Raw genomic sequence first — 17958 nt, 5'->3', positions numbered from 1 at the left:
TTAATCGGTCATTGAAATATCTTCCAATTTCCCCCATGCTTGCATTAGATGTGCGCCACATTGCGTCATCTTGATGAAAGTAACCGTCCGTTAATATGTGGGTTTTCTTCTGCCCATACACGTGTTTTGCGAATTTATGTGGTCGCTCAAATGATCGCTTCATCTGTAAACAGTCCAAAATCCCTGGATGTTCCCCAACTGAACGTTAGAACCATAAATAATACCGTACACATTACCATTAGAAGCTACTTTTGGACTATGGACACACGATATGGGTGTAATTTCACTTTCTTAGCCCCTCTTGGACACGTGGAACAAAGAATGCCTGTTTCTTGAAAAAGTCGTCTTAAAAATGTTCTTGCCGATACCAGTATCAATCGCTCACATCTCGCACGGTGCAATCAGACGTCTTCTGGCCCTTTTTCTGTTGAGTCAAAACACTTACGGTTGTCTCCAAATTTTTTCACCAATTTGTGAATACAGGATTTTGTCAGGACACTTCCTTCACCAAACGTAGGCCAGCTTAACACTGGCGTATTTGCGTGTTTTTTTTACGCGTGTAAAATTTACGTCTGCAATACGCAGGGAAGAGAAACCATTGATTTCAAGCAGTCCTTCTCATATCTTCATTTGTTTGTGCGCAAAATAATAGAGCATTCTCCATTCTTCTGCACATTTGCGCTCTAAAGGTCCCCATAGATGTTTATGGGGGTGCGCAAATGTGCGGGAAATGTGCAACGGGATACAGGAAATACGTTGCGCAATTCAGTGAGGAATAGAACTAAATAGCCATTTATGTTGGGTTGCGTTCGTCTGCACAAAAATTAACATGCACTGCAAGTGCAAAAAATACCGTAAAACGTGCCGATATGTGTACAAAAAGGCCTCGTGGATAGCACAATACGTTGCACTGAAGCACGCGCAAAACGTATACACCCATGTAAAGCTGCCCTTAGCGTTCTTTTAGACAAGCTGATTATCGTTTGAACGAGTGAGTGATGTTATCGCTTGATCGTTCGCTTTCATGCAGCCAGTTTATAAAGGCAGATACATTGTTGGCTCTTTAAACGAGAAATCGTTCAGAATAGTTCAGTCTTTCATGCCCCCACAACATTGTCACATCTCCATGGCTGCCCGGTCACCAGATTTATCACCAATGGAACATGCATGGGGCTATCTGGGACACCAACTTCGCCTACGAGTTTACACAATCTAGAGGCTCAGTTACAGCAAATGTGGAGTGACATGCTGCAGAATACCATACAGAACCTGTATGCCTCCCTGCCTGTCCGTATCACATCTTGTATCCAAGCTAGAGGCAGTACAACAGGGTACTAGAGCCCCCATGACTACCCATATCACATCTTATATCCAAGCAACAGGCGGTACAACAGGGTACTAGAGCCTCCATGCCCACCCATATCAAATCTTGCTTCGAAGCTAGAGGTGGTACAACAGGGTACTAGAGCCCCCATGCCCACCTGTATTACATCTTATATCCAAGCTAGAGGCTGTACAACAGGGTACTAGAGCCTCCATGCCCGCTGTATCATATCTTGAAGCCAAGCTAGAGGCAGTACAACAGGGTACTAGAGCCTTCATGCCCACCTGTATCATATCTTGTAGACAAGCTAGAGGAGGTACAACAGGATACTAGAGCCTTCATGCCCACCTGTATCATATCTTGTAGACAAGCTAGAGGCTGTACAACAGGGTACTAGAGCCTCCATGCCCACCTGTATCACATCTTGTATGCAAGCTAAAGGCGATACAACAGGGTACTAGAGCCTCCATGCCTGCCCATATCACATCTTGTAGACAAGCTAGAGGCGGTACAACAGGGTACTAGAGCCTCCATGCCCCCTGTATCACATCTTGTATGCAAGCTAAAGGCGGTACAATAGGGTAATAGAGCCTCCATGCCTGCCCATATCACATCTTGTATCTAAGCTAGAGGCGATACAACAGAGTACTAGAGCCCCCATGCCCACCCGTATCACATCTTGAATCCAAGCTAGAGGCAGTACAACAGGGTACTAGAGCCTTCATGCCCACCTGTATCACATCTTGTAGACAAGCTAGAGGTGGTACAACAGGGTACTAGAGCCTCCATGCCCACCTGTATCACATCTTGTATCCAAGCCAGAGGCGGTACAACAGTGTGAGTGTATATATATATTGCCATATGTGTTTTTTATGCTTTTATACCTGTATGCAAGTTTTATTCAATTCCAAATGAAAAAAACTTTAATACTTCGCCTTACATCAGATATGCCAAGGTTTTGCAAGAGATGTATCTTAAATTCAGAGAAGAAGAACCAGACACAAGGCCGCATGTACTTGGCCGATTTCCCAGAAGCGCAGAAACAAGATATCAAGATGTTCAAATGTACATAATTTTGACTGTCTTAGGCCAGAAATCCGGACTTCCCATATATGGATGTTAGGCCGGACTTCTTAGAATTGTGTGGGTAATTCTTTGTACTGGAGTTAATTGAATACGTGATTTTCTGTATAAGCCAGAGGCGCCTCACTGTCTAAGGCGGAAATCCGGACTGCCCATATATGATTATGAGCCCATCACCCCATAGTGGGGATGGGACAGAGGGTATAAGATCTCATGTAATCTGTAATAAAGTGCGCAGTTTTTTCTCCCGTGTGAGGAATGATACCAGATCCCTGTGTGGTGTCTCTTCTTACCGCCGGCAGCGGGGCAAGTGGGGTGGGCCCGATTGGTGTTGCACTTAGAATTTTAACCCTCATAAATGGCGCAACCAACTGGGGCGGTAAAATCGGAGCTTACAGCGCAATTCACCCGGATTCACCGTGTCAGAGATAAACCATCCTACTGCAAACCGAGCCTGATCAACTCACTTAGAACTCCAGGTAAGACAAACATATATTTATGTTGTGTTTTACACTGCGAAGTCTTGCAGCAGGACTGACTATCTGTGGTTTGTGACCGGACGGGTTGGGTTAAGAGTTCTACACGGTAACTCGTGTGGGCTCCGGGTTTGCCGTTATGGACCACTGACCGTGATATGCGCACCAATGGCTCACCCAGAAATTAGTCTGTAGTTTATTTGTACTTTGAAGTCCATGGTGTTTTAACGATAGTGAAGGTTGTTTGTTGTATTTAGTCTCACAAGAAAAGGGACCCTCGGTTGTTTGTCCAGTATTTAAGGGGCTAACAATTTGAAAATTAAGAGAGACGCATGCTGAGAGGGATGCATTTTGTGAGAAGTCTCATAGAAAAAGGGACTCTCGGTTGTTTTGCCTTATATATGGGGCTGACGATTTGATTTCAGAGAGATGCATTTTTATGGGACTGGTTCCATAAGAAGAAGAGACCTTCGGTTGCCTTGCCAGTATATAAGGGCCTGACAATTTGGAATTAAGAAGGATACATTCTGTGGAGCGTGTTATTATCATTGTTGTTTTTGTTCTAATATGCGTAAGATCTTATTAAAGAAGACAGAGCCCCTCAAGGGCTGCCGCCGTGTGGATGAATTTGTAGAATGTAAGAAAACTCTAATGAAAATGTGTGACACCGACCGCATGGCAGATTACAAAATGGTGTCTGGGAGGAGGTCTTTAGGACCGAGAGGTGCCTTGGAAGACCAAGGTTTGCTAGAAGGAGAGAGAGAGACAGTCAGAGAAAGTTACGTATGTACACATTATTTGTTTAAGAAAGTGTCCGTAAGTGAAATGTTGAAAAGTACAGTAAGTGATCAAGAGGGCGTCAGGAGAGTGTCTATTAAAGGTTATATTGGCAGTTAGGTAGGGGAGAGAAGTACAATGCACGTGATTTGTTGGGAAAGAAAAAAAGTGTATAATACAAGATAGATAATAGATAATATGTATAATCCATACTAGGTGGGTATATGTGTGTGTATATATGTATATACTGTATGTGCAAATAGTTAACAGCTTGCTCTTAGGGGAGAAGAGGTTGTTGACAAGTAGCTGCAAAGTCTGTGTAGCCTTCCAAGGTCAGGAAGATAACAGCGAGAGAGAAAATACAATAACATCCTTGGTTAATATCTTGGCTTGCTTGCAATGAATTGAAATGAATTTAATTAGTTATACTGTCTTAGTAGGCAGGGAAATATAGTAATTTCTAATGTATATTCTTACTTATACAGGGGTTGAAAATGAATGTTGCAAGGTCCCAGGATATGTGTTAATTATGATTTCAAAATGTTTTTTCAATAGTTTGAGCTAAAACTGTGTTTCATAGTCGCGGAGAGATAAGAGATTTGTTTTGAAAAAGTGGGGGCTTTCAGAACTCACTCCAAATTCAGGGTCACAGAGATTCTAACACACTTCAGCGTTTAATACAGCATATAATAGCTTCAGTAGATAAGAAATATAGAATATTTCAGTCACTCAGCAAACTTTTTCACATAATTTGTCATAAATAGCGCTCATTCACAATCTCATCTCAATAGAATCATGTACTTTATAACATTATAGCACTCACCTCAATGTTTTTCAACTGATGTATGTTTGTCAAACTTTTTTTGTCCGTGCATCTGTATGGACTGGTACACCTTTAAAGGGGGGTGACGGAGCAGACTTGAGCGCATGGATGGATGAGAGTTAGTGACCCGTGTTCAGGCTGTGGTGGAATGTGTGATGTGGAAATTGACTGGGGGTAAAAGTCCTCCCCATGCATGGGACTTTGCTTGGTTGAGATGTGGATGCTTGGACGGTTAAGCTGAAATTAAGTTGAGAAGACGGACGCACGGAGCCAATATCGAAGGGGTGGAGCTAGATGATGTAATAGTACGTAGTAATGTTTCATCCCTCCTCTCGACGAGGGAGGGGGTGAGCAGCTAGTTTTTTTTTCCTGTTTTGTTTTTTTTCTCCTGTCTGAGATTTGATAAGAAATTGCAGGCAGGAACAGACTAATAATGAATTCACTTAAAGGGATATCACATTTCAAATATTAGTAGATGTTTTGTAGATTTTTCTGTCCCGGTGTAACTCATGTTTCTGTTATTGGTGCTAACATCTTACAGGCCTTATCTGCTTCCATCAAATCTTTTTACAATGTTATACTACCTTGAAACCGGGTGCTCTTGTTCCAATTGCGTACCCTGTTTCAAAGGGGGGGGGGAGGAATAGGCGTAGGTGATCTAGGTATTGCAAATCAGCCATTTTTAAATTTTGTTGCAAGTCATTTTTTAATTTTTAAATTTTTTGCAACAAGATTCTGATCTTTTTGAAATAGAATACCAGCCTGATTGTCTAGCAGTGATGCAACAAGAAAATTTAAGTTTTAAAAAAAAGTTACCGAAGCCCTTGTTAATAATGCATATTTTGAGTTGTTTTTTATAGATGGTACCCAGGGTGATTGACGACTCCACACTGGATATACGGTGGTTACACAACAAGATGTCCTAAAAAGCAGAATGTCTCCGCATGTCGCAGTACAAGAAGCGGAATTAAAAGCACTCACAGAGGCGTGTGGAGTGGCCACAGGTAAGACGGCAAACATTTACACTGACTCCCGGTATGCATCTGGCATAGCTCATGATTAAGGCCCAAAATGGAAGGCCAAACAGTTTTTTACCTCAGCAGGACAGCCAATTAAGAATGATGCAATGGTGCAGAGTCTCATGGAGGCCCTATTTCTACCTGACAAAGTGGAAAGCTCACACCAATTCCTACACCAAAGAAGCAAGAGGCAACGCCATCACAGGCCACACAGCAAAAGCAGCGGCCCTCAAGCCGTGGAAGACAGAAGAAAAGAAGAATTTGACTACACTTGGACTTTGATAAAAATCTTGGACTTTGATAAAAACATTGGACTTTGATAAAAATCTTGGACTTTGATAAAAATCTTGGACTTTGATTTAAACTTGAACTTTGATATGCTAATGACATTACAGTTACGAGCCAGCAAGGAAGAAAAAGACAAATGGACTAAAAAGGGACGGCGTATGGTGAACAGTCAACAGAACTTGCTTACCATAGTCCCTGTGCCTCATAATGGCCCAGCTGACGCACGAAAAGACGCACCTCTCAAAGCAGCAATGATGACGACGCTTGAACAAGGACGGGTGGCTCCTTGGTTTTCTGTAGCTGCTGCATCATTTGTCCAATTTTGCATGATCTTTGCCGTAAGCAACAGGGCAGAAGTAAATTTGCCACATCACACTTGCCTAGACCACTCTACCCATTTCAGGGATTGCAAATTGGCTACACTCAGCTCCCACTTGTTGGGAAGCATGAAAATGTGCTTGTTGTTGATTTCTTTTCAGGTTGGAGACCTACCCTGTTACCAAAGTAAATAAGCAGGTAATCGCACAGAAGCTCATGAATGAGGTAATCCGCAGATATGGGGTACCGGAAGTGATTGAGTCAAACAAAGGTACACACTTCACAGGTGAAATAATGCAACACATCATGTCTGTTTTGGGTATTTTCCAGGCTTTTCACACACCCTACCATCCGCGGAGTAGGGGGAAAGTAGATACAAAAGACAATAGAGGAAATGGGTAAATTTTGAATTGAGTGTCTCCTATTAGTTTTTCTTTTTCTCTGGAGGGTACATGCCACAGTAGCAGAGTTTGGGGAATGATTTTCTTGTTAATGTTGTCATGAGCCTCTCCAAGGAATTGTTAGTAATGCATTCTGTAGTCTCTGCTTTTATCCCAGGTCCTACAGATGAATGTCACAATCTGAACCCAGGTGACAGGGTCTATGGAAAAGTTTGAGAGAGAAACCCGGTTTAAATGTCCTTACCAGATGTTGTTCACCCAACTGCAGTCAAGCTCGAAGGAAAACCCACTTGGATCCACACTTCGCACTGAAAAAACTAATGATCCTGCATATCCTTTACATGCTATAATTTGGTACAATTCCTCTAACACACACCTTTGACTACTGTACACTAGCCCCGTGTTTCAGAACAAATTAATATAATGAAATGTGCAAAAAGCCTACACTGAGGGTGAGAATCTAACACCGCATCGTGCTAAGAGAGACATTGACACTCCAGGTGGTAACTTTGATCCACATGTACACATAGATGTAATAGGAGTGCCAAGGGGGGTGCCAGATGAATTTAATTCTAGAGATCAGGTTAAAGCAGGTTTTGAGTCCTTATTTGCTATTGTCACTGTTAATAATAATGTAGATTAGATGAATTATATCTTTTACAATCAGCAGAGGTTTGTAAACTACACCAGAGATGCTTTTGCAAGGGTTAGCTGACCAGTTAGGGCCTACTGCATCCATGGCGTTCCAAAATAGAGTGGCCCTGGATATGATTTTAGCAGAAAGAGGTTGGGTATGTAATTTTCTGTATGTGTATTATCCCTTTAATATGACCAAAATTTCCCTTGTTTGAAAAAGATGAAGAGCCAGTTCCAATAATGCCAACCACGTATGTTACCAGAAGAATGGAGAGATGGACTAGTACTGTGTCAGCCTCAGTCTCATAAGATGGACTGTCAGTGGACTTCCCATTTGCCTAGGGAAAGTGCAGAAGACCTTAGGTTCCGGCGAGGGCACACCCTGTGGGGTGTTAACTTGTACAGATAGAGGGTATGGAGGCCCGGAAATAAGCCCAGGGAATCCATGGCCTCCTTCTGAGGTGAGGTAGGGATCCCTCCCTTTTAGGAGTAGGGACTTACGGGCAGTGGAGAAACCCTGACGCAAGGGAGAGACGACCGAGGAAGAGTGCAAGGTCTGATGCTTGATCTCCATATTAAGTTTTTTAGGGGGGTTTGTGAGGGTATATATATATTGCCATATGTGTTTTTTATGCTTTTATACCTGTATGCAAGTTTTATTCAATTCCAAATGAAAAAAACTTTAATACTTCGCCTTACATCAGATATGCCAAGGTTTTGCAAGAGATGTATCTTAAATTCAGAGAAGAAGAACCAGACACAAGGCCGCATGTACTTGGCCGATTTCCCAGAAGCGCAGAAACAAGATATCAAGATGTTCAAATGTACATAATTTTGACTGTCTTAGGCCAGAAATCCGGACTTCCCATATATGGATGTTAGGCCGGACTTCTTAGAATTGTGTGGGTAATTCTTTGTACTGGAGTTAATTGAATACGTGATTTTCTGTATAAGCCAGAGGCGCCTCACTGTCTAAGGCAGAAATCCGGACTGCCCATATATGATTATGAGCCCATCACCCCATAGTGGGGATGGGACAGAGGGTATAAGATCTCATGTAATCTGTAATAAAGTGCGCAGTTTTTTCTCCCGTGTGAGGAATGATACCAGATCCCTGTGTGGTGTCTCTTCTTACCGCCGGCAGCGGGGCAAGTGGGGTGGGCCCGATTGGTGTTGCACTTAGAATTTTAACCCTCATAACAGGGTACTAGAGTCTCCATGCCCCATGTATCACATCTTGTATCCAAGCTCGAGGTGGTACAGCTGGGTACTAGAGCCTCCATGCCTGCCCGTATCACATCTTGTAGACAAGCTAGAAGTGGTACAACAGGGTACTAGAGCCTCCATGCCCGCCTGTATCACATCTTGTATCCAAGCTAAAGGCAGTACAACAGGGTACTAGAGCCTCCCTTCAAGGGGTCAGTTTTCCACAATAAGTGCCTTTTTTGTTCCGATATTCAGAAGTAATCACTCACTTATGCCATCGTTACAATCACACATGGAAAGATTCATTTCCTTCTGATGACTTCTAGGGGAGGGATTGTTTTTGACAATGAGTGTAATAGTAATAAAACTAGCGGCGATAACTGTAGACATGCGGAGCTCCTGTACACACAGCAGGTGACCAAGGACAGGTGTGCAATCAAATCCTCCGGAAACACGGGAACCGATAACAGACAGAAGACAGGTGTGCCGCCGCGGCGCACTACTGATAAGTGACTGTGCATCTATGGCCAACTGTGAAGACTTGTGCAAGGTCATAGACATATGTTTTATATTTTGTACCGCTCTCCAAGCCCGGCTCTGTCACTGATTAACACATATTCCGCTCTGCAGAACTTTCATTATTATCCCCAAACTGATAAAAGAGCAGAATATTATTAATACGTAGCGCTATTCATCGTCATCGCTTCCAGTGAAGCTTAAAATCTAATTTCCCTGCCAGGCAGATTCATAGGAGGATAATTGTATGACTTCCTTTCATGCCATCTAATAACTAGAAGTACGATTATCTCCTTTTCAGGTGCCAATGCCTACACAGCGTTTGTATGGAGTTTGTTACCATGGAGATACATGAGACTGTATAGGAGCTGTAACTGCAATACGGTAGGAGATTTTTAATTGAGACTCTTTGCAAAGTTGCTTAGTTTTTCATTTTAGGGCTCGTTCACATCAGAGTTTTTGATTTCCGCTTTGCATCAGAGGAGCAACAAGATGGGAAAAAAATGATTACCGTTTAAGTCCTGTTGATTTCAGTGTGATTTTCTGCCCTTCAGGTATGCTTGCTTCAATTACACTTGATTTCCATTCTTTTTTTGCAGAAGCAACAGCACCGCAGACTGTGCTACTATATTCGTTCAAGGGCTTAAACAGGTGAGCATGCTTTGGTTATGCGCAAGTGGCTGTGAAGGTGAACACAGCGTTTAACCCTTTAAAGACCATCAATTTCTCAAAATTTCTCGCCAGGTTCATGCTTTCCGAGCCACGGGCAGCATTTACCTGGGACAGGTATACTCTCTGCCCCTATGTAGGTTTCATTCTCCCAACATATGTGTATAGTTGGAGAGCTGTCACTCTGCATTATGCGGGCGGGGAGAGGCTGGCACCTCCATGACATCAAAGTGTGTTTATTCTAAAACGCTGCAGTGTTTCAGAATAGAAGATACGCAGAGCGATGGGCGTATCTGTCCCTGCCTGTTATTTGGGCAGCATGAACCTGCTGACATGTTCCCTTTTTTAACCTCTTAGTGACGGAGCTTTTTTGTTTTTCTCTATTTTCGTTTTTTCCTCCCCCCTTTTAAAAAATCGTAGCTCCTTTATTTATCCATTGATCTAACTGTATGAGGGCTTGTTTTTTGCGGGACGAGTTTTATTTTTCAATGGTACTATTTAATGTACTATATAATGGACCTTTTAAAAAATTCGAAGTGGAGAGAAATGGAAAAGAAACAACATTCCGCCATCTTTCGGCGCGTCGTGTTTCTACGGCGCACAAACTGCAACAAAAATGACCCGATAACTTTATTCTAAGGGTCAGTATGATTACTGTGATACCAATCTTAGGGCTTATTCACACGAGCGTATATTGACCGGTGTTTTCACGGCCGGCCAATATACGCTACCGTGTGATGTACGGGCTCAGCGTACATGCCGTCAGGCGGGGGGAGACAGCTTAGCTCTTAGCGGAACTTAGCTCCTCCCCCACTCCACCCCTCCCATTGCAAACAGCAACAAGGAGTAGAGAGGAGAAGGGGAGGGAGTTTAGCAGTCACGCTGCTAAACTCCCTCCCACCTCCCTTCTCCGGCCGCTGTTATTGGCTCCCATAGGAGTCTATGGCAGTGGCCGTAGTCCAGCCAGGAAAATAGTTCCAGGACTATCTTTCCTGCCACGGGAATATGGCCATGTGATCTGATGCTTTGGAATCCAATGCATCGGAGGGTAGCGTATATCAGGCAAATGGGGGGAGAGGGGTTGAACTTTTATTCCTTCTTTTTTTAATAATTAGTAAGTCTTTATTGTTCTTACTTTTATATTTTCTTTTAGTCCTCCTAGGGGACCACAACATGTGATGCTTTGATCGCTCCTGCCGTATGGCTTGATAGGCATACTGCCAAGACAGCCCTGAGGCCTTTCAGAAGGCCCCCGCCTGCCATGACACCCGCACGGCTCCCTGTGATCTCATAGTTTCTGGGGATTTAAACGCTGCTGTCAGAAGTGACAGCGGCATTTAAAGGGTTAACAGCCCCGATCGGCTGCGCGGCTTGTCGGGGCTGTTGCTCGCAGGTGTCAGCTGTTTCTTACAGCGCAATCTCCCTCAATACACGTCTTGCAGCTGCAGGACGTAAAAAACACTATAGGCCAGTCACTAAGGGGTTAAGGATCAGCCATTTCTGAAATTTTTGTTTTTGTTTTTTTATCCACACTTTTCAAGAGCTATAACTTATTTATTTTTTTGCCGCCATAGCGTATAAAGATTAGTTTTTTTTGGGACCAACTGTATTTAATTTGCATTTAATCTACCAAATAATGCACTGAAAAACTCTAAAAAGTTTTAAATGAGTTTAAACAGAAAAAAAAACACAATCACGCCATTGTTTTGTGGGTTTTCTTTGTGCGATGTTCATGGTGCAGCAAAAATGACATGTGACTAGAGATGAGCGAACGTACTCGGTAAGGGCGATTTCGCAATCGAGCACCGCGATTTTCGAGTACTTCACTACTCGGGTGAAAAGTACTCGGGTGCGCTGTGGGGCGGGGGGTTGCAGAGGGGAGTGGGGGGTAGCAGCGGGGAACAGAGGGAGCCCTCTCTCTCTCTCTCTCCCCCCCACTCCCCGCTGCAACCCCCCGCTCACCCACAGCGTCCCCGAGTACTTTTCACCCGAGTAGTGAAGTACTCGAAAATCGCGGTGCTCGATTGCGAAATCGCCCTTACCGAGTACGTTCGCTCATCTCTACATGTGACATGTTGTGAATATAGATGAGCGAGTATACTCGCTAAAGGCAATTGCTCGAGCGAGCATTGCCTTTAGCGAGTATCTCCCCGCTCGAGACGGAAGGTTTGGGTGCTGGCAGCGGGCAGGGAGCTGCGGGGGAGAGCGGGGCGGAACGGAGGGGAGATCTCTCTCTCTCCCTCTCCCCCCCCCCCCCCCCCGCTCCCTCCTGCTGACTGCCGCTACTCACCGCTCCCCCGCGCCGGCACCCGAACCTTCTGTGTCGAGTGGGGAAGATACTCGCTTATCTCTAGTGTTGAAGTCAAATTTATACAGTTGTTTTATGCATTATTACTTTAAAAAAAAAATAAAGAAAACTTTCATTAAAAAAATTGCTTTCTGTCACCATATTCTAAGAACCATAACTTTGTTTGCTGTCCGTCGATGGGGCTGTGTGGGGATACAAAAAGAGAGCAATGGAACTAAAAGTTCCTAGAACTACAGCTGGAAGCAGTTCACAAGTCCAAAGTTAAAGGCATACTCACTTCACTACCTGGATGTGACAGAAATAGGAAGCGATCACCGGTTGTCACCAGATTTCTGAGGAGATATGTGGCCAAAAACCCTCGAGCGGCTGCAAAAGACCTGCAGCAAGATTTGGTGGCAGCAAGCGCTAAGCACATACTAGATACTGAACGTCTTCATACCGGAACTCCAAGATGTCCATCTCTACTGACCCAAAAGCTCAAGAAAACTCCCCTCCAATAAGCTCAAACCCATAGAAATGAGGCACAGAAGCTTTAGGATTCTGTTCAGTGGAGCAATGAAACAAAACTGGAACTTTTTATGTCTGTGGATCAGCAGTATGTGTGGAGGAGGAAGAATGAAGCATTCGCTGAATAGTACCCCCTGCTTACAGTGAAGCATGGCGGCTAGAGATGAGCGAGCGTACTCGGCCACGCCCCTTTTTCGCCCGAGTACCGCGATTTTCGAGTACTTCCGTAATGGGGCAAAAAGATTCGGGGGGCGCCGTGGGTGAGTGGGGGGTTGCAGCGGGGAGTGGGGGGGGGGGGAGAGAGAGGGCTCCCCCCTGTTCCCCGCTGCTACCCCCCGCGCCGCCACGCCTCCCCCCGCCCCCCGGCGACCCCCGAATCTTTTCACCCGAGTACTGAAGTACTCGAAAATCGCGGTGCTCGATTGAGTAATTACTTGAAACGAGTACGTTCGCTCATCTCTAATGGCGGCGGCTTGGTGATGCTCTGCGGCTGCTTTGCTTCCTCTGGAACTGGAAACCTGCAGCGGGTGGAATACAAGATGAATCAAGTATCAGAAAAACCAAGAAGAAAACGCTTGGGTGTCATTAGACCTTCCAATAGGACAATGATCCCAAGTATACCTCCAAGTCAGAAAGGCTTGGTTTCAGAGAAAGTCATGCAGGATTCTGGATTCATAATCGCCAACGTGAACCTCATAAAAAATCTTAAGATCTCTGATTATTGTCAGTGAATGCAAATATTCCTGTTCATGGGCATAGCTAAAGGCTCATGGGCCTAAGTGCAAAAGTTTATCTTAGGGTCTCCCAACTTCTCGTAACCCTTTGGCCGCCTGCACACGGGCGGAAATCCCGCGGCGGGATTTCCCACGGGATTTCTGCCGCTCAAAGCCTGCATAGGAGTGCATTACAATACGCACTCCTATGCAGACGGCCGCGCGAAATCTCGCGCGGCAAATAAACCGCGGCATGTCCTATTTTTGTGCGGGGCTCGCAGAGCCTCGCACAGAAACGTCACTCACGCAGCCGCCGGCTCCGGTCTGCGCATGCACCGGCTGCCCGGCAGCCGGCACATGAAAGAGCCGGGGCCGCCAGGCGCGGGTGAGTACGCGCTCGTCTCTGCAGGCACTCGGGTCGGGTCCCGCGACGAGAATTCTCGCCGCCGGATCCGACCCGCTCATCTGCAGGCGGCCTTTAACACAGAGGTGTAACTTGAAGCTCCTGGGCCCAAACTGTAACAGGGCCCCCAACTATAATGCTTTATTCTTAGTACTGGGCTCCCTATATGGAACCCCTTAATGCTCTAGGGCCCGGGTGCAACCGCATCCCCTGCATCCCTTATAGTTACACCAGTGTTCTTCTTCATATCAAGAGGCTGTAACATATTATAACCTTGTCCTGTTCACAAAGCTGCAGTTAGTTATTATGTATCAGTGTAGAAAAAAAGATAACCTCTCAGAGACGGGCCACGTCAGAAGTTTGTGCTGCTGTGCTTAGTTCACAGAGGGTTAACCGCTCTGGCACAATCTCAAGTAGTATATTTGGGTTTGCTGTGATGCGTTGCACATTTTTGGAATGTTTGTGCAACATTGAAAATTTTGAGGAGCATTTTCCTGTTACGAAAATGACACTTTATACGCACTGCGTTCCATTGTAGTAAACTGTGACTTGTATCATCTCTGTATGGATCTCAAGCCTATAAGTCTAAATTTCAATGCTTGCCATTCACTGGCAGCAAGCAGAGATGTTGATAATGGTAAGCAATTGAAAAACAATGTATATTTAAAAAGTTGCAGACGGTTTCATGAAATAAGCTTTAAAAGAGCTGTACAAGATTGATTGTTATCACCTCTCCACTATCAGCAAGTAAGGTGACCAGATTTTCCCAGGGTCAAAGTGGGACAGAGGGGTGTGGTCAGGGGGCGGGGCTTATTACCATGTAGGATTTTACAAAAATATACAGGCCATTTCAAAAAAGACAGGGAGCAAATTCTGCGGCATTTCTGCATTAAAAAAACAGTCAAAATCTGTATCATTGGTGTGGAAATCAGCCGCACAGCCACAGCTGATTTCATACTATGCGGCGCTCCTCCTCCCCTCCTCGGAAGGGTTCCTGCAGTCAGAGCTCCCCGACTTCAGATTACTAGCGGCCTGGTCAGGTGCAGCACCACTGGTCAGGTGATGCCACTACAGGTCACTGGGGACTGGAAGCCAGGGAGCGCTGACAGTGGGAAACCTTCGGAAGAGGTGAGGGAGAGCGTTGCATAGTATGAAATCAGCTCCGCAGCATTTCCGCCATGTGTAAATATACCTTAACTCAACTTGAGGTATGCTGCCACGCGCATAGTGCCCTTAGTAGTAATAGTGTCTCCTATATCAGCCCCACTAGTGATAGTGTCGTCCACAGTGGCCTCAGTAGTAATTGGGTCCCTTAAATTGGTTTTAGTGTCCCCTATATCAGCTCCAGTAGTAATAATGACCCCCACAGTGGCCTTAGTAGTAATACTGTCCCCTATATTTGCCTCAGTATTAATAGTGTCCCCCACAGTGTCCCCAGCAGTAATAGTGACCCCCATAGTGGCCTCAGTAGTAATAGTGACCCCCACAGTGTCCCCGGTAGTAATAGTGACCCCCATAGTGGCCTCAGTAGTAACAGTGACCCCCACACTGGCCTCAGTAGTAATAGTGACCCCCACAGTGGCCTCAGTAGTAATACCTTCCCCCACAGTGACCTCAGTACTAATACTGTCCCCTATACCTGCTTCAATACCGGTAGTAATAGTGACACCCACAGTTGCCTCAGTAGTAATAGTGACCCCTACAGTGCCTCAGTACTAATAATTTTACTATTGGTGCTGATATAGGGAACCGTATTACTAATAGTGCCCCCTATATCGACCCCAGTATTAACAGTGACCCCATCCCCACAGTAGCCCCAGTAGTATTAAAGCTGACCTGAAACCCAGCACTGCTGCTTGTCTTTTCAATGCTGCTGCGAGCAGAAGTGTGTGCACCTGCAGGAGTGCCTCCTCCCTTTGCGGAACTAAGGAGGAAAGGTCAGGAGAGGAAGATCTCTGATGCACACACTGCTGTCAGTGTGTGTATCTGCCACGATGCCGTACGCAGAGGGATTACCAGCTGGGGAGCCACAGTATTGTGACGAGTGCAGCGAGCCTGAATAGGGGATAAAAGTCAATCTTGGTACAACCCCTTTAAAGCCGGCTTCCGCGGACATATTTGCACACACAAGTACGCAGAGAATAGAACCCATTGATTTCAATAGCTTCATTCATATTTCTGTATTTTGCGCGTGCATTTCGGTTGTGCAAAAAAAAAATAGAATGTGTTTTATGCTTCTGGTCATTTGTGCATCAAAGGTCCTCATAGAAGTCAATGCGGGGTGCACAAATGTGCGCGCAATACGCAAGGACATACTTGAAACACTGCGCTATTGCATAGGAAAAAGAACACATCTGGAAATTATTAGCAATTTCAATCACCATGCATATGAGCTTGCCTTGCGTTCGCAAAAAGTACAAAAAAATATGCCAATGCGGGCACAAAAAAAGCATAGTTCATTCTAAAAAAACGCTACGCTAATGCAAACAGAAATACACTTACGCTCGTGTGAAGCTGCGATGGGGAGCCAATCAGGAGCTTCCAGCACAGACTCTTTCAGTTGACACAAAAAATAGCGCATCAACAACACTATTCTACTCATCAATATAATGGACACTGCAGCGGAACCAAATGGATCCCATTATAAGCCAAGCGGGGGTCCACCAATCACCCCCAGTGTCCATCATGCGATGGATCGAGCACTATGACATGGTTTCCATTTCTGATGAAAATATGAACCAAATCTAAGCTTTATTTAGTGCATGACCTCTTTAATTAACCCCAGCAGTAAGATCAGGAAATACACCATCCTACCAAAAGTAATTGGACACCTGAGCAAGAATCAAAAGTAGTATTTATTTTCATATGTTAATACTTAGTGGGGCTCCTTTGGCCCTGATGACATTGGATATTCTCCATGGCATACTTTCTACTAACGTCTGTTAGATTTCAATTAGTATTTCCCTCCATTCATCCTGCAAATGTCTGCTGAGTTCTATCAAACATGAAGGACACCCATATTTCTTGACCTGACGTTCCGGTTCGTCTCGGAGATGTTCAGTAGGGTTCAGGCTGGGACTCTGTGCAGCCAGTCCAATCGTGGGCCGATGCATTGTACTTTGTGATGGACGGCTTGTGTGTAGCAGCGTAACCCATATATCCAATAGTGTTTCCGTCACATACTACGGCTGACATCCCAAGGGTCTGTATCTTATGTAGTATGAATTAGGACATGTGACATGCTAATAAGGCACGATCCGTTCTACTGATAGGGGAGTCCAGATGCTCTTGGTAGGATAGTGTAAGTATACAGACAGAAGAAACTATTGTGGTCAGTCTCTATGTAGAAAGCGGAATAAGAGTGTTTGTCTATTTGTGAATAGTGACAGGGTTCCACCACAATGTCTTACTGTATGCTGAAGGGGAAATGATGACTCTCCAGCAGCTTCCCCTAGTAGTAACAGCTGATTTTGCAAATCCCGCCATCAGCTCATTGCTTGGGGGGCCCGTTTACTGCAAAGGGTTAAGCAGGCCTATCAATCCCTTTAAGAGGATTTATGACTTTTTGCAAGAAATTTTGTCGGATTTCTTAAATTCATCTCCAATGAAAAAACAATTATAAGTGCGGATCCAAAGCTCTCCTGGTCATACTCGCCGCACAGTGCTCGTGTATTCATACCAGTGCCATTGGGCCGGCCACAAAGTACTGTTTTCCCCATGGTTTTGTGCAGCGTATTGCGCGTGCATTTGCACACCTCCCATAGACGTATATGGGGACCTTTGCTGCGCAAATACACAGTAAGATAGAGCAAGTCCTATTTTTTTACGCACGACTGAAATGCGCAAAAAAACACTAATGAGAACAAACTCATATTTTACGCGTTCAAAAAACGTACAATTGGCACATCTTAAACGCTTACGAAACACCTGAAGGCACTGAGGGACTTCAGTATCTGGTGCAGTGGCAAGGATACGGACCGGAGGAGAACTCTTGGGAGACAGATGAAAATGTACATGCTCTAAGGCTCACAGGGGAGTTCCACAAGAGGAACCCTGGTAACTCAGACCCAGGGATGTCCAGAGGCCATCCTTGAAGGAGGGGTCTACTGTAAGGGATCGAACCTAGGACCTCCTGCACTCCAGTCAGTAGCTCTCCTGCTGAGCCATCCAGCTGTTGGATAGTTCCCAGATCCTGCAAACCCAGCTCCTGTCCTGATTCCCCCTCTGTTCCTAGTTAGGCTCATTATAAAAGCCTGACCCTGCCACTGCACCAGCGCATGATTATTGTGCTCCACAGCCTTGATTAAGCTTCACTCCTGCCTACTCTTCTGCTATTTTAACAAAACCTCCCGATACCAACCTCTGTCTTCCTTTCTGACAATGCTACCCGCCTCCTCCGTTTGTAGCGCCACACAAGACCTCCTGATAACGACCTCTGGTTTCCTTTCTGACAATGCTACCCGCCTCCTCCATTTGTACCACTACACAAGA

Source organism: Eleutherodactylus coqui, chromosome 6 (genome assembly GCF_035609145.1).
Source record: "Eleutherodactylus coqui strain aEleCoq1 chromosome 6, aEleCoq1.hap1, whole genome shotgun sequence".
Lineage (NCBI taxonomy): Eukaryota > Metazoa > Chordata > Amphibia > Anura > Eleutherodactylidae > Eleutherodactylus > Eleutherodactylus coqui.
Note: the sequence above shows the minus strand (reverse complement) of the source record.